Source organism: Frieseomelitta varia, unplaced genomic scaffold (assembly GCF_011392965.1).
Source record: "Frieseomelitta varia isolate USP_RPSP 00005682 unplaced genomic scaffold, Fvar_1.2 scaffold_873, whole genome shotgun sequence".
NCBI lineage: Eukaryota > Metazoa > Arthropoda > Insecta > Hymenoptera > Apidae > Frieseomelitta > Frieseomelitta varia.
In genome coordinates, this window is record NW_025110671.1 from 136 (window position 1) to 18,422 (window position 18,287).

General features: G+C 36.6%; 2 long non-coding RNA genes across 2 annotated transcripts; both read right to left on the minus strand.

Annotated features, from left to right (window-relative positions):
* Nucleotides 1-549: 549 nt before the first annotated feature.
* On the minus strand, nt 550-1,408 carry LOC122536790. The gene is made up of 3 exons (XR_006308475.1): nt 1,057-1,408; nt 913-975; nt 550-723 (listed from the first exon to the last, which is right to left on the minus strand). It is a non-coding gene; the product is annotated as an uncharacterized LOC122536790 (long non-coding RNA).
* A 3,015-nt stretch (nt 1,409-4,423) lies between these two features.
* LOC122536791 lies at nt 4,424-10,398 on the minus strand. The gene is made up of 3 exons (XR_006308476.1): nt 9,799-10,398; nt 6,131-9,706; nt 4,424-6,025 (listed from the first exon to the last, which is right to left on the minus strand). It is a non-coding gene; the product is annotated as an uncharacterized LOC122536791 (long non-coding RNA).
* Nucleotides 10,399-18,287: the final 7,889 nt, after the last annotated feature.

Genomic DNA, 18,287 nt, shown 5'->3' on the forward strand with positions numbered 1-18,287 from the left:
TTCTTGCACATAAAATTTCATATATTTTCCGCGGAAAAAATTCTAATCTGTTATATTTTAAATTTTACTGAAGTTCACAATTACAAAACTCGATTAATTAAATCATCTACTATTATAAAAAGGAAAATAAAATTGAAAATTATTAATTATTAATTATCATAACAAAATATATCATCAGTATGAATAAATAATAATTGCATCTTTCATAGCAACGAAGTCGGAGGGTATCCATCTTCTCTACTATGAAATGCTCAAACGAAATCGTTTTAATAATAATTGTTTATCAACATTTATAATTTATCTATTCATATGGATATTTTACTTTTGCAAACATTCATACTCAATATATTTTGATTTTATAAGTAATTACTATAAATGTATATTTTAATTGTTAAAATTGCGATGTGCAAAAAGCCCTATCCTGATTTAATACATAAAAAAACTTGAAAAAATTGTTACTACTCACGAATATAAAAAATACCCGCGGTCACTATGCTCATCAAAAATTCTACGTATACAACCAGTCACCCGTGCCGATTTGGACCTTTCGTCCTACGACATGATTGAGTGACCGGAGGAACATAAATGCATGCGACTCACGCAATAGATGTGAAGAACGTTATCATCGATGCTACGTTGAAGAAGGGAAAGTTATCTTGGGAGGCTCTCATCAAGCAGATACCACTGAGAATCCCATGGTGGAAGTGGACGCGTGAAAAATTTCTAAAAAAACATATGACATTTTATTTCTAAAGACAGTGTTATTTGTGAAAATTTAAATCGTAATAATGTTAAAAATTGGGACTAATAATTTGAGGTGTTTTTATTTCATAATTATAATTTTATATTCGACTTCAATAGGAAGAAAATTATACAGAATAAAATTTAAATACAACATACTAAAGTACTTACATTTTTAGCTTCTGAAGCTATAAGATTCTTAGAGTATTAGGGAAAGGGGAGATTGTAGAAGATCTGCAACAAGACGTTAAACTTTAGAATTTGTATTTAAAAGCAAAACAAAATCTTAAGTTAGAGATAATGGAAGATTCTTACATTCTTGGCTTTAAAGCCGTCGCTGGATTTTCCCCAAAAAATACAAAAAAATTAATGCTGATGTGAAGCGTCTGTAAAAAAACGTCAAACATTATACTCTATTGTTAAATTTGAAAAATTGAGTAAATTGAAGTACAATATATAACTACTTACGATCTTGATCTCCTGGAGAAGCCTTATTCTCTTGAGCACTCACTCCAATACCGAAAACGAGTGTTGAAGAAAAAAAAATATGAGAAAAGAAAAATAAAAGACTATCAACGCGCGCGTTTAAGTAACAATCGGCGGATTCACTGACTCTACCTTCGCGAATTATAATTTAAATGAATTATTTAATTTAACAAGAGCCATTTTGCTCAGAAAAATATTAAAATATTTCGCAACAAACACTGACTCTACCGACCGCATTGCGCGCGATCATAAAAATTTTCTGAAAATAAAGTTGATTAATAAGAGGAGGGAGAAAGATACGTTTATTTAGAAAATACTGCTATCTTTCTAGAATATTATTGTAAAGAAATTTGAATATATATTAAAAATATTAGTTGTAAAGTATAAAGTATTTTTCAATACTGAGTATTGTAAATGAAAGACAATTATTGTATTCTAAATGTTTGTTATTAGAGTAGGAAGTATGCACATTAGTAATATATCACGTCAAATGTTATAAATATTCGAAAATGTTTGCATGAATCAAAATTTCACAACTAATTATATTTAAGAATATACGAAAGACGCATGTGAAATCTTTGAGTCGTTTTTCATCTTTGTATTCTAAATAATTATGAAATTATATACTGTGAATTGTATTTCTAAAATATATATGAATTGTATACCAAATGTTACTCAAAATGTATAAAATGTTGCCAAATTTCCGTAGAAGTTCATCAAATTAATGATCCATTTATGGTCCATTAATGATTGTGGTATCGATGCATTTTATGCTGTCTGTGCAATCAAGATCAACCTGCACAAAGAGAAATTAATAGTCAGAATAAATGTTCTAAAGGAAGGTAAATGTGTAAAAATGAAACGATAATCAACTGCAAATTCTACTGAAAAAACGTATGAGATAAGTTACCGGTAACCGTAGGAGTAAAATTGACAACCGATTGCAAAAATTGCTGCAAAGTTTCAAAGCATTACGATTTCGTTACCGTAATCCTCAATTAATCGTTAAACACACGCGTATTAATGAAATCGTACCATTAATGAGCTATAAAGGAAGTGAAAAAGTGTCGAAAAAGCGACGCTATCGAAGAGACGCTATCAATAGGTTAGAAAAAGTTACAAACCTAATGCGACGTAAAGCGTGTTGTTGTCACGAAATTCGATAGCTAAATAACTCTCCGCGACACGTCTCGTCATGCAATTGAGGAAATATAGGTTATGGGGTGAACCTCTCCGAACAGGCACGATAGTCGAGACAAACATAAACATTGTGTTCGTGTTGTTTTGAATTTCGAGTGTCTAGGCTTTCTGGGGCCTTTACTTGAGAAATGAAAAATTTCATTATATTACGCAGTAAAATTATCATTTTAGCTATTAAATACGTGCATTCCTAATAAATTATTGTTGAATTTAATATCTGCATTATTAAGAATTATGTAATATATGTAATATATGAAGTTAAAGAATCAACAAATGTTAAAAAATGTTACAATAGAAGTAAAAGCATGTATACATATATATATATATATAGTCATATTACAAGGTCACAACAATATGTGTACTGTTATAATTTAATTGAAATTTAATTTTCGTATAAAATTATAAATAACTTTAGGCATGGTATGCTCTGTTTAAATGCTTATATGCTATTATTTCTTTAATTGTTGAAAATTATGTCATAATTGTTTGGTTAAATCTTACCTTGACTTGGAGCTAAAAATAAAACGCATGTTTTATTTTAAAAATATACAAGACAAACGCAAATCTAATAGTTATTGTTTAAATTTTTACCTGAGAACTTTTGGGGGATACCTCTTTCCTAATGAATTTTCTGAATAATATTCTAATCTCTACAAATGAAGTGTGCTTCTCTCCGCCATTTTTAACCGTCACATCTTGATTAAAAATCGATCTTGGGAAATATCGATTTCGAGTTTGAGAATCGTAGGAATATGTATTCCGTATTTCGCTGTTGGGGCGCTGTAATCGCAATGCGTTTCACGTTTAATGATAATTCATAATAAAACATAAAAAACTCAAGGCTAAATCAAATAGACAAAATTCATGAGAAATTCTTAAAAGAGAACAAAAATATTCATATACTTGATGAAAAATTGTTAATACATTAAACTGAGACATGAGAAATGTTATTATATTTTATCATTATGCGTAGTAAAATTATTTATTTTAATTATTAAATACGTGCATTCTTAATAAATTATTGTTGAATTTAATGTTTGAATTATTAAGAATTACGTAATATATGAAGTTAAAGAATCAACAAATGTAAAAAAATGTTATAATATATATATAGTCATATTACAAGGTCACAATATTTGTACTGTTAGAATTGAAATTAAATTTTGGTATAAAGTTATAAATAACTTTTAACACAGTATGTTCTGTTTAAATGTTTATATGCTATTATTTCTTTAATTGTTGAAAATTATATGTAATAATTATTTGGTTACATCTTATCTCGAGCTGGAGCCAAAAATGCACGTTTTGTCTTAAAAATTCAAAATGCCGACACCAATTTAACAACCACTGATTTAAATTTTTACTTGAGAACTTTTGAATGATACTTCTTTCTGGATAATTCTTCTGAATAATACTTTCTTTAGTCACAGACGCGGCGTCCTTCTTTCCGCCATATTTGCGGATGCAAGTTTAAAAATCGATCATGAGTAATATCGATTATTCGAGAATCGTAGGAAGTGTCCATATTTCGCCGTTGGCGCTCTAATCCTTGACTAATTTAAACCCAATGCGCGCGCATTTCGCACGAAATGTTAACTTGAAATAAAAAATAAAAAATATTGGTTTAAACCGAATACACAAAATTCATGACAAAATCTTTAAAAAAAGTACGAAAATATTCATACACTCGATGAAAAATTGTCGATAATTTAAACCGTCATCATTTCGTGAAAAAAAAATTGTAGAAAAATTGTAGAATTGTTGATTTTATTTTAAAGAGTGAAGTCTCTACTTTAACACTAGAACTACCGACGACCAAATTATAATATTTGTGGCAATGAAATTAAAGTGCAAGATACAAGAATAAACTCATAATACGATAAAGGACACAAACTCTCACTCGAGTATCTAAAAATAAACTGTTATAAACTGGATAAAATTTCCACAGAAAATTATAAATTAGTGATTTTGAGACAGGTAGTTCTAGACTTAATCTCGAGTTTGTTCAAATGCACTTGATTAAGAAAAAAATCGTGCTCTCCCGTGGAGATACAAACGTGAAAAAGATGGCGAGAATGCAAACTATCATTTTCACTCGTTATGTTAAAAGTAATTAACACTGAGAGGATTAAACCATCGTGCTTGTGTACCTGTACACTTTCTATAAACGTAAATATACCATTTTTCATGTACAAGGACGTTCTAAGTATACCTATAGTAGCTCCTTACGAAAGAAAAGTGAAAAGAGGCACAGGCGAGTGCGCCGCGATTGGCATTCCTCTCGCAGAGCCGTCTGAATGATTTATCGGTGGGATTCGCGCGCGCATCGCAAAAATACAAAGGCAAAAGGACCGCGATCGAGTGCAGTCGCCCGTGCGTGTTTCTGTTTCGCCCTAGAGCGGCTGCATCTGCTCCACAACGAGCAATGAATCGTCGATGCCCCTTGGATCATTTGCACGATTTCTGAAATCGATAGTGAAATTACCGACCACGAGACAAAGGCCCTTCTGTCGGCGAATTTAAACACACACTGGAAATCACAGCACTGACTGTTTATTATCAAATTGATAAACGTCGAATTGCTCTCACGGATCAGCAGGTGTGGTTGGAATGAACGATATTTTGGCAACGGTTGCATATGATAAATCTTTATAACAATCACTTGACGTCTATATAAGATACAATTTACGTTTTTTTCAAATTCTAGTCTTGTACAGGATGACTATCCGCTCTTCGTGAATCACGCACAATCTCCAAATCAGAAGAAAAAGAGATTAGATTGCTCAATTAGGATAGAAAAACTACGATGAGATTCACGAGGACGCGTTACTAGAACCTCTTGCCTATTGTCCCTACAAAGTATAAATGCTTGTAAAAATGTAGAAGTGTGAAATAGTAGACGATAGTATCTTCTAAATAATTACTACATTATCTAATGAATCATATCGGGCGTGAATATTCATTTATAGAATAAAGAACATTTTTATATTGTACGATAATATTGTATAAGCTAAGAGATTCTGTGCATTTAAGATTTTCATAAATTGATCGACGTGATCTTTCGTTTTATAACTTTCAAAAGTATTTGGATTTAATTACATACAAATAATTAATACAGATTCAGTAAATATTTTGCCACGTAGAAATGAAAGATATTTTCCTTCGTTTCGTTTTCATTCGTTGGACAATTGAACAACGCTCGAATGGGATGCTCGAATTCGATTAAATTCGCGATCGGCCGATTACTAACCGTGTCGATCTCAGTTTACGTGCATTTCGCGAATCTTATCACGTCGACGATAGAACAACAAACGCGTGGAACAAGTGGCGTGCCGCTCGTTTACATTCAGTCAGTCATCGGTTATTATGCATTCACGGAGGCTATCAGAATCGGCCGGTTTCGAGACTGGGATGACGATTTGTTATTGCTCTCGCGGCCGGTCTATTCTAATCAACCCAGATCGAGGACGGCGCCACAATCGCTATATATTTCGGGGATATTTTGTAATTGCGCTGATCGTAAAAACACGTTTTGATCTCTCGCAACGATTTTTGACGATAAATCCAGCTTGTTGGATGTTTACTTCGAGAAAAGTTCCTAAAATGAAGAAACTGTAATTACTTACAGCTTAAAGTATATACATGCATGTCCGCGTGCGCTAATTTAGATCGGATTTGGATCAGATAACAAAGAAAAATATACCTTATCAATTTCGTTGACCCAGTTTGGAGAAACGTTATTATGCTAGATATCAGTGGAGAATTTGTATTTCGTCGATAATGGTAACCTGTAATTATACTTTCTAATCTTATAGTTAAAAATGTTCCAACAATATTAATATGCATATATTAAATGTACTACGTTGTAGTTATTATTACCTTTATTTATTATTCAAGCAAAATCTAATGTAAATTGCCCCCCCCCCCAAAAAATATATCTCTGAAACAATAAGATTAAGAGTGATTATAATATGCAAGTGAAATGACAATATATCCGAAGATCATCGAAATCGCTTAAGCGCATTCTTCAGTCTAAGTAATTACCAAGTAATCTGCAAAAAAAGTAAAAATGTAACGAGGGACAACTTTCTTGAGTCAAAGTCTGGTTAGTTTCCGGACAATAAATCGATCTAACTTCTTGTCCGACGCAATAAGCGGAATAGAAATAGGAGGAAAAACCGCTGGTGAATAACGTTAGATTTATTTACGACGTTCGGACAAATTCATCGCTGATAACCGATCGGAAAAAAACAATTGGAACCGAGCCGCTGTCCACAATGAGGTCAATTAATTATGGCGCCAAAGAGGAAAAAATTCAAATGGACACAGACCTGACGCCCCTCGTTTCTCGTTCCCTCTGTTCCCTCTTTTCCCTCTTTTTGTCGTCTTTCTCCTGATCGATGATAAACACCAGTCTCTGTCGTCCTCGTCGTCGCGTTGAGTAACTGCGCGGCTCCGCGTCACTATGTAAATCGACAAGCCTAACCAAAACATGCAACAAACATTTTTGCGTATTCACGAGGTTGTGCACGCGCGTACGCATGCACGTGCATTCCTCGCGTAATTCTACGTTGTGTTGAGGAACGATTCTTTTTCTTTTTTTTTTTTTTTTTCTTTTTCGCGTTCTCGTTTAACCTTACAGGCACGTAAGTATTACAAAAAATGCAAACAATGGCGCAATTTAATTCACAGCGATCGCGATCGCGTTGCAATTTAATATTGCCGTTAACATCGACGGGAGGGCTGAAGTCCGTTCTTAAGTTCTTAATTAAGAGAACTAAGTACGCGTGACCGGGCGCCGTTCTCTGTCGCAACCGCGAACTTCTCGTTCGAAAAATCGATGGCCAATAATATGTTCGTTTACGTTCCCGAGACGCCGAGAATAAACGGTTTTCGAGAAACCGCGCGGGTGTCGTGCGTCATAACATCAACCATAACCGCCGTTCTTAGACGCAGCCCGAACGCTAAAATTTTGGCGCGTACCGGATACAACCATATTGGTTGCGCCAAGGGGGGGGGGGGCGTCGCTGTGGAATCTGTGTCATGTCGCGTAAACATACTATAATAGTAATACACTATAAATACGCTGCACTCTGCCAAAAGGCAGAGAGAAACACAGCGTCTACCGCGAGGGAGAGAGAGAAAGAGAGAGAGAAAGAAAAAAAAGAGAAAGAGCATTACATGCAGGCGCCGGCGCCGCCGGACCAGTACATTACACGCGCCAAGGAAGTATTATCCGACCCACGTATCCAACGTACTAGTATCTCCCATCCTTTCCTCGCTCGTTCGCCAACCAGTCTAACCACCTTTGTTTCTCTCACCAACTATGTTTTCCACTCTACCGCCTGCCTCGTTCGATTCCTTCAACCACACACGGTTCCTCATCTCTCTCACGCCACGGTCTTCCTTCCCCTCGTCATTATGATACTTCTTTCTCTCTCCTTCAGCCAACTAGCTTGTCTTCCTTCCTCGTTTTATTCACCAGCTTCACCGTGTGTGTCTCCCCCTCGGTGATTTTTCGTTCGTTGTTTTGCGCGTCGGATCCTTCTTTCACCGTCGAACATCTATTCGTTTCGCTTCTTTCCGCTTCGGGAGAGCGAGTTAGTCTCACCGTTCCTCGCCAAACTGACCGGATCACGGGCGCCAACGTCCGTTGTAACTGGCCTCGGTTGAACGACCAACCGGCTCAATCTCATCCTGCCGTTTCCACGCTTTTCTTATTTGCCCTGCGACACCCATGGCCACAGGGCGAGTCTCGTTAGACGTGAAATCGATCTTAATTTCACATCGGAGTAGCGAACGCCTGGCGCGAAAACCGTGCCCCGATATCGCGTCGCGGCGTGTCCACTTGTCACCGGGTGACTCCGGTGCCCGTTCGATTTAGAGATACAGTGGTAAGGCTGGTTTTTTTTTTTTTTTTTTTTAAAGCGAGGTGCTCAACACGACAAGTTTCAAAAGCAGACGAGAGACTCTCCTCCTCTTCCTCATCTTTGCTTCCAACGTCTTCCTACCCCCTCGCCAATTCTTTCTGCCAACACTTTCTCAAAAAGGGGGAGGTCGGCATTTCTTGAAACTTGGTTTTTGATAAATCAGTTTCCGGCTTTACAAATCGCGAATTCTCTCCCCCTTCTTGCGAGACCAGTGTCAACGAATACAGAGTCTACGAATACAGAGTCTAAACACTGGTAGCTTTTTGAGAAATGAGATTACTATACAAAGTGGGTCACCACATATCGCCATCTAAATTTACGTAGCGAAACATGTTTTAGACGAAGTTGAATGGTTTCGAGATGGACACATTTCGATGATACTAGTTTTCTTGTAGGTGGACGTGTGGGTGACATATTCAATGTTTACATCACACACACACACACACACACACACAGATTCATGATATTGACGAGAGAGTCACGATTTTTTAACAACATTAAAATTAAAATAACTAATGATTTTTCAACATAAATAGGTTAATACTTTCTTGTAAAGAATATCAAAGCGCATCAACTGATGCAATGAAAAAAATATGCGATTCCGTTTAAAAAAAACCGTTAATAATCTTCGTATGTCCTCTGCACGTCCATCTACCCAAGAAAACTAGCATCATCAAAATGTGCTTCCTCTCGAAAACCATTCAACTTCGTCTGAAACATTTTTCGCTACGCGTAATAATAACAACGACGTAAGTCTAGATGGCAATGTGTGGTGACTCATCCTGTATATAGGCAAAATAAAAATTTCAAAACAATTCCTGAAATAATGCAACGATACCAGCTCAATTTTAGTATCTAAAAATCTTTATCATGACGTCGTAATCAATCGTTAGACCGTCAATTATCGTTATTACGAAAGGGAACTGAAAGAGAAATGAAAGGGATATTGAAAACTTTCTTGCTCTTCCGACGTCGAAAACTGTCGACCGATTTTAACGCATAAACATAAAATACGTGTGTATGTAAATAAACCGTTCTCAATGGATGTGCATAATCATTGTAAGTACAGTGCCTGTGATCTCGAAAGCTCTCGTATGTACACGAGAGGCAGAAATATTCAGCCCTCTGCATCAGCAAGTATACGTTTCACGTAGATCTATTAGTCCACGCCTCTGGACCCGCGCGTATGTATGTATTCACGGTATTCGCGTGTACCTCGATGGGATTATTACTCTGTCGTACAGTAACGTCAGAACACTTTGAACTTCTCGTCTCGGCGCGAGTCTTCTCAGAATTAGATCGATATATATCATTCGAACATAAACGATCGGGCGACGTTCAAACGGATTCTGGCAAGAAGGACGTTCAACCTAAAATTACTGAACGATCGGCAGTTAGACCGCGGAGAGTAAACTACGGCGAAATTAACGAGAGTAATTACCATTGACAACATGCAACAATCCGATCCCAGGAAGTTTGGTCAATTCTAGATTTTCGTTTTAATTCGTTAATACGTGCGGACGCGTAGCAACTGAAATTAGTAGCAGCGGATCCCGTGGGTCCAATACGCACACTGAAACATGAATTAATAAACGATAAACACGAGAAGTAATTGACAGATTTGTAATACGAAGCTTGTTAGAAAGATGTTACACGTCTCCGTGCTTTCAACTTACTTGAGAAAAGGTAGGGAGGGCAACCCCAACAGCGAAGTGAAATCGACGATGGTGGATTTATTCCGGATATGCAAACGCATCGTGCCCGATTATCTTGTGAATTTCTGAGCGGAACGCGCGTGTCGTGGCCCGATTTTGAAAGGAACGGGCCAATAATGGAGACGAACGTTAAATTACGAGCGAACCGCCGTCGAAAATCGACGTTATTGCAGTCGACTGTACGGCGGCAACGCGGAGGTATTATTCGTCCCACACAACACGGGGCATGGTCGTTACCGCGCCGATTCTTCCTCGCTGTCTTTAAGCCCGGATACGTTTCAGCCCTCTGCCTGTCCACGTGTTTATGCAAATTTCATACGCCGCGTACCCACACGTGCGCGTCGAAAATTTTATCTACATTACAGTCTTTCGACGCGGCGAAAAGTGAGAAAAACAGAAGCGTTTACCCGGCAAAGGATGAGGATTGGGGCACGTGTGAGATCGATGGCTCGCAACTCCACCGGATGAATGATCCAACCTGGACAATATTGAATCAGTGCAAACACTGATTTGGTAATAGTCCACATAAAAGTGAACTGTGAATAGTCAGTCATTAGGGCAAGATCCGGTAGTTGGTCGTCTATGCTCCCTCCCTTTGGAGACGATGATAACCAAAAACTATAGATGAACATGCTTGGAAGAAGCAAGTCACATTCTATTCTTTTCCTTAAAAGTCCCGACAATAGATTTTGTACACGGCCGTAAAGAACAAACCTCTTCAAAATTGTAAGTATGTTGATTCCATTACAAGGGAACCAACAACATCCTGAAATTGACCGCCGATGTTTCAAGGACGCGGAGATTTTTCAAGACGATTTTTCCTTCTTCATCAAGCGTTTCGTTCAGAATTTCTCGATTCTCTTTCTGATCTTTCGACGAGATACGGAATTTTTCAAGACGTAAATACAACAATTTCCATTAACTTTTTAAGAGGTAAGAGGAAGCTGTTGGATAAAGTAACGAGGGATTAGATTTAGTCACAAAGTACCACACTTATAATTAAGCAAACAAAGAATTATTTCGTTACAACGAAACGAGAGAAAATCATACCTGCAAGTTCCACTTCGTCCAAATTCGACACGAGCCTGAGTAAATAGCCCGTGTAGATCGGTAGATTTGGATGGACGGGTCAGTGATTTACGAAGCTGTAAAATAAATTGCGCATGGTACATGTGGTCGGCGCGTATCGATAAATCATCGCGCCTAAGTTCGATCGTGACGCCGCGCCAGCGGGTAAAGTTTAAACCGATATCGAACTCGTAAACCTATTTCCGCTTTTTGCGCCCATGAAAGTATGTGCCTCGTGCGATTATAAATAGTCTGGTTTCAGCGGTCCCGAGCGAAACGATCCGAGAGAGACGAGAGAGATAGGCGAAGAGACATTTATTCTCCTCTCCTTGAGACGATCGCGGCGTCCATTTAATCGGATTTGCATGAGCGGCGATCAAACGTCAATTAATAGCTGAATTATGCGGCATTCCTGCACGCCGTTAGAATTTGCCTACATTTACGCGCCACGATCTTCACGCCGATTCGAGTATTCCGTTCTTTACGTAGCACGCCACCCACTCGAGCGGCTGTGTGTTATCAGCGCGAGCGCAAAACGTGATCCAACATTTTATGGTGCATACACGTCGACTGATCGGAATGTTGGCGCCATTCTCGCGGCACATATTATGCGTGCACACGAACGATTCTCCTCGCGAACTATTCCAACACTTTCACAGCTACTCGCGGATACAATGATATAATGCGCGTCACAGGGAACAATTTTTACATCGCTTTAGGACCACAATGGGATTATATTTTTTGATCAAATTTGATAAACTAACTTTTTACTGAATATACGGTATATTTGGTATATACAATATATACAGGGTGTTTCGTAACTTGTGGCAGCTGATTGTACGCCTAAAAATAATGAAGAAAAGTCATATAAATAATATATGTCCTATCTGTCTTCGTTTGTGAGATATAATGAATTTTCTGTTTTAATTGCTTTTACAAAAGATGCTCGAAATGATCATCTTGCGTTTGAAGACAAGCCTGCACGCGTCTTGTCATTCATCTGGTTACTCTTTCTATCATTCCTGGTGTTTCTCGAATTTGTCGGAAGCCTTGCTCTATTCTATTTCGTAGTATCTCAGCATGTTCAATCGACGTTGCGTATACAATAGATTTTAAATGTCCCCACAAATGAAAATCTAATGGATTCAAATCCGGAGAACGAGCAGACCATGCAATAGGACCTCCACGACCAATCCATTTATTTGCAAAGTGTTGATTTAAAAATTGCCTAGCCACTCGGCTAAAATGNCGGCGGAGCTCCATCATGCATAAACCGCATACGAAGTCTAATATCGACTGGAACTTCCTCTAATATTTCGTGTAAACGCGTGCTCAAAAAATCAACGTACTTTGTGCCTGTTAGTTTCTCATCAAGAGAAAAAGGTCCAATTAAAAATTTATCAATTATTCCTGCCCATACGTTTAAACTAAATTGGTGTTGATGTCTTGAAAGCACAATAACGTGTGGGTTCTCTTCATCCCAATTATGATTATTATGAAAATTGAATATATCCCTGGTAAAACTAGCTTAGTAGAGTTTGCTCTGTTTATAAAATTCATTCTATCTCATAAACGAAGACATACAAGACATATATTTATATGACTTCTTTTCATTATTTTTAGGCGTACAATCAGCTCCCGAAGTGGGTCCCGCAAGTTACGAAACACCTTGTATATATGTTACTGAATAATTTATGAATAATATATATTTTACTGAATATACAATATATATAGTATATTATATATATATTAAATATATACAGTATATTTGTAACTCTGTACAGTACAGTATATCATATATATATTAAATATATACAGTATATTTTTGTAACTTAGTACAGTACAGTATATGATATATATATTAAATATATACAGTATATTTGTAACTCAGTACAGTACAGTACAGTATATCATATATATATTAAATATATACAGTATATTTGTAACTCAGTACAGTATATTATATATATATTAAATATATACAGTATATTTGTAACTCAGTACAGTACAGTACAGTATATTATATATATACTAAATATATACAGTATATTTGTAACTCAGATTGGTTTCAAATCTCACCAATATAATCATGACGAGTCGTATCTCACCACCGTACTGGTGAAATTTTAAAAATGTTTCACTATAACGCACATCATATCGTAGCTGCCCACGGAAAATATGAGAATCTTTTTTATGAATGTAAGAAAATGATTTAAATGAATACATAAAATACATTGCAATTAACCACATATGGATAAACATATCCGTAATTACACATAAAAGATACCTCACCGATTTTGATGATCTCCAAATATTTTGTCAAATTCAATAATTCAGAGTGATTACATATGTATATAATCGTCGCGTCATTTAATATTATCTAACGTTAGAGATACATACAGATATATTTTTTAAGGACTGAGTTGAATATACATATATCAGATTTTGCTTAGATAATAAATAAGAGTTACAACCAGCAATTTATATAGAATTTTATAGGAATGGTCGTTATTAATACCATTGGAAAATTTACGGCCATGAAACATTACGAGATACAACTAAGCAACATAATCATACCGACGACGAAATAAAAATTCTGCGTGATATCTGGCATAATGTTTCTTGTTTGTCTTTGTAAAACCATCTTGAAATTAAAATTACAATTTCTTCTTTATTATCCAAGTCAAATCTAAAAACTATAGTACGCATACGTGCAGTGTTGAGAATATGTTTGCGTGTAAGTAGCACATTCGTTCCACGATCATTGAAATGGGCGCGGTGTATTTTTTTCTTCTTTCTTTCTTTTTTTTCTCCTTTTTTTTTAATACGCCAAATAATTATTAACTGCATTTTATCTAAAAAATAAAGATTTTTGTTTAAAACATGATTCGACGTGAGATTCGCTTGACAACGCCTCTCCCCTTAAATTCTAAATAGGAAGCTCAAAGAACCATCCCCTTCGGAATTTCGTCTGGCGGTGCAACAACAATCTGGCCTCGACTTGGAATAATATTTTCCCAATGTCCGAAGGAAATTGATAACCTGGTGCCTCATCGAAGGGAAAACACAGACGGCCGTGTAAACTCAAATAGTTTATCGTACGGCCCGGTCCCGAGGTTTTCAAGAGCCACCACTTTTGGCAACGTCATCCAGCGAGAAGAAGATAACGTGTCGATCGTTGAACGCGTCGTAGCTACGCGCCTCAAGAAGAAAAGATCTCGACAATGAAATGCATTATACTCGGAGATCGACGAAATTTTCAACGAGCTCTAAATATAAAACGCCAAGTAATAACAACGAAGCGCAAACGTACCGACAGATTTTTACATTCGACGGGCGCTAGTAAATCTGTCCCGATCGTTTCCCATTCAAGTTTCACTGCCGAAGGGAGAGTCGATTTTTAAGATTCTCTCGACGAACGAGGATAATTTTTACGACTCTCTCTTTTTTTTTTTGATGATACTCGACACCGTGTGCATTTCCACACTAAGAATAAGCGATAAGCTTTTGAAGGCCATAGAAAAATCTTCAGTTTTGCTTCGCGAAGAAATATTTTTTGTAACTAGAAAACACGAAAACAATCTGTTAGGCTCGAAGAGTTAAGTTTTCTTCTTTCTTTTTTTTTTTTCGAATACATTGCCAACAAGTCGACGAAATTTTACAGAAGCCAAAGAAGATTGTTAAATGATACAAGCAATATTCCGTGAATTTTTAACTTTAAATTATTAATAGTTTAATTAACAATATACCAAGCTTTAAAATTATTTCTCTGTAAATAGCCTTCGCATGCGTGTTTCGTTTGCTCGCTATATAAAAAAGGCGTATGTTTATTGAAGTAGCAATGATTCACATTCAAAATTATACTAAATAAGCACAAAATTGGGGCACTTCGTCGTCTCATTTTTTTAAATTATGCTCGCATCGAGATAGATGAATAACGTTTCGCGATAACGCCGCGAAAGCGATACATGCTTCTTGCGCGACATTTTATCACACTCGCGACAAACGTGTGGCGTAGAATGGATCTTCTGAACGTTCAAAATTTACGTCGTGGAATTTTCACTGGTTTACTCGAAAGGAGAGACACGTTGGAAAAATGGGAAAACCGACTAAAAAGAATTCATATCCTGTCCAATGACGTATTGCGCGCGTACGTACAAGCGATGACCTCGAAGTCGCGACGATAGCGTCGAATGTGTGCATGCATACCTATACGCGATTACTGTACATAATTATCATTTCCCGAAGGATCGTCTCGCTTGCCTCGTTGTCCATCATCGACGAACTTTTCACTTGCTGTTTATCATTCGGTGTTCGAATCGTAGAGATTGTCGACATACATGAAAAAAATGAACGCGCGCGTGTGATCGGAAAGGCCACGGATGACGAGTACCGAACTCGCTTATGGTTATTGCCGACGAGAAGCCTGGCGCCGTCTGCGAGACGTATCTATCACAAACAGCTTCGTCCGACATTCAATACTCGTGATCGTTATTCTGCAGGTTGTTAATAATTCTAAAAATACAAGGGGCGCCGGGGCTTCGCGTCATTTCACAAATGTTTCCCCCACAACTACGCGCAGTGAACGATGTGTAAACGTAATCTGTAGAATAGAAAGTTAAATAAACACCGAATGAACGATGATTCTGTTTGATTAATAACGTCATCTTTTTTTTTTCTTTCTTTCTCTCTCTCTCTCTCTCTCTCTCTATCCCCTCCCCGTTGGTAATTTTCGATCAAACAAAAAACTCAAATGATCATGATCGTCACACCAATGTTACAAGTTTGTAACAACGAAACACGGATTCCTTCTTTAGCCGATCGATCCGATTATACAGGGTGTCTCATTCCAGGGGCCAAAAGAAGAAGAAAAAATGTTATACGAAATTTGCGAATTAACGCTTTGTTACAGAGATATGGTGAAAAATAGATACTCAGTATTCCATTCATTCCTTTTCTTTGCACTCGAGCCTGTTTCATTATTGGAAATGAGTGTTGATGAACACAGATCTGTCCGACTAAACCATACGATAAATATTATAATTTTACCTATGGAGTACTTCGAAACAAAAGGTTTACTCGACCGAAAGTGAAGATCTTGTGCAGCGTATTAAAAATGCAACAAGATAGCGAGACACTGCATAGAGCAATAAATTCAGTTTTTCATCGATGTCGAGCTTGTATCCGAACAGAAGGACATCATTTTGAAATGAGAACTTTAAAAATAGCAACTGTTTATCATTATTTGTTTATATAGCTCCATAAGAAAGAGTTAATTCGCGCAAACCTCACGTAACATTTTTTTCTTCTTTTGGCTCCTAGATTAAGCTGTGGTGGGAAAATCCCGGGACACCTCGGTATATTATATATTTGCTTCTGAACACGAAATTGAAACGAATACTATTGTATCTTTGTCGTGTAATAGTAATAACTTACGTAATTTATATTTAATCTTTGCTTTTCATTTCGTATTAACGATGCAAATGTTCGATGAAAATATTCAGTTGGAGATCATGAATTCTGACCAATGGAAATAATACATTGCACGTATTTCTTCTATTCTTATTTGAGGATCATCAATCAATTATTTCTTCTGCAAAGTCTCGTCTGCAAAGATAAAAAGTTTGTTCGATAAATTCGTACGAACGTTGCGTATGAAATACTTTATCGCTACATTCTCTACCTTCGATGCTTTCCTCCCGAGTGAAAATCGAATCAATTTCGAATTTCTCACAGTGATTCATGAAAATTTCATTTCTCTCCCAGGTTAAAATTGGTTTTATTCTCGTTTATTTACCAAAGGCTTGATGGAACCGGATTCACTTACACTCGTGTATATAATGCACATTTGAAACTAAATGACAATACACCGTCGTATCGAGTACTTACTCGTACATCGAAGATTACGCGCGCGAAAATGTCACGACACTAAGGTCATGCAGGTAGGAACGATGTCATGAATGCACCTTATAAGTATTTAACCCATTTATCGTTGTCACGACGATAACACACACATATACATATACATATATATGTGTGTGTGTATATATAATACGTAAATTTTAACATCGATTTCTAATTAATTGGTTCAATAACTGAAATAACATACCATAATAAAAAATGTCAAGCAAATTAATACACAACTACAGCTAAGTAAAAATAAAGAAACATTCATCTGTTTTTACAGTTCTATCAAATTCTATACATATCATCAATGAATTAAACACAAATTACGTGATTTTAGCGTGTAATTTCGTTTATGATTGTTTATGGGCTATCTCAATTATAATATTTCTCTAGCAATGAAGATGAACGAACATACTGAAAAGAACGATAGCGACTTACAAAGCATAATGAATCGATCGTCTGTAATATGTATCAGTAAAAAAATCAATATGATATTATATTTCAAATATGTTGTTCCGGCATAAAGCGGACATTATCTTTGCTAAGATTCATATTGTCTTTAGTCGTCGAATGTACATATTTTATCAAAGGTCGGGAAAATCTCTATCATACATCAAAACATTACAATTCTTTCTCTAAAAGAAAAATTAGAATGAAAATCGAGAACTTATAATGTGTAGTTAGTTGATTGAGAAAAAAAAGAAGGGGAATTGCAAATTGCTAAATAAGATATGCGGTAGGGACGCTACGCAGTCTTTAGTAATTAAAAACGAAAGGGAAGTAATCGTGCTTGTGTAACTGAAATACCATCATCTAGATAAAGGGGATGCGTACAAGCTGAGTGTGAAATCACGAGGATAGAGGTGTGTTTCGTTTTCGAATAATAACAATAGTTTCTACATTATCGGTTTCCACATCTCAGTGGAGGAGGGATCCTTGTCATTTCTTATTCATGCGTAGCATGCATGCACCCCAAACAGAGGATTTTCTACCAGTTCTATTCAACAAACCAACCAGAATAAAAACAATTTTAACATATATAGACTACATAAAGCACAATTACAGCGGACCTGTTTCGGACACGAAGACCCAAATTCAAATCCCAGTCAAGTTCTTCCCTAATTTTCGTTCCACTACAAAGTAGATTCAAGTCTCCGTCAGGGTCGGAGGGATGTAGACACCGATCAGAGACCGACCTACGACCAAATGCAAATGACGACGACGATGTTTGGGTAGCTGA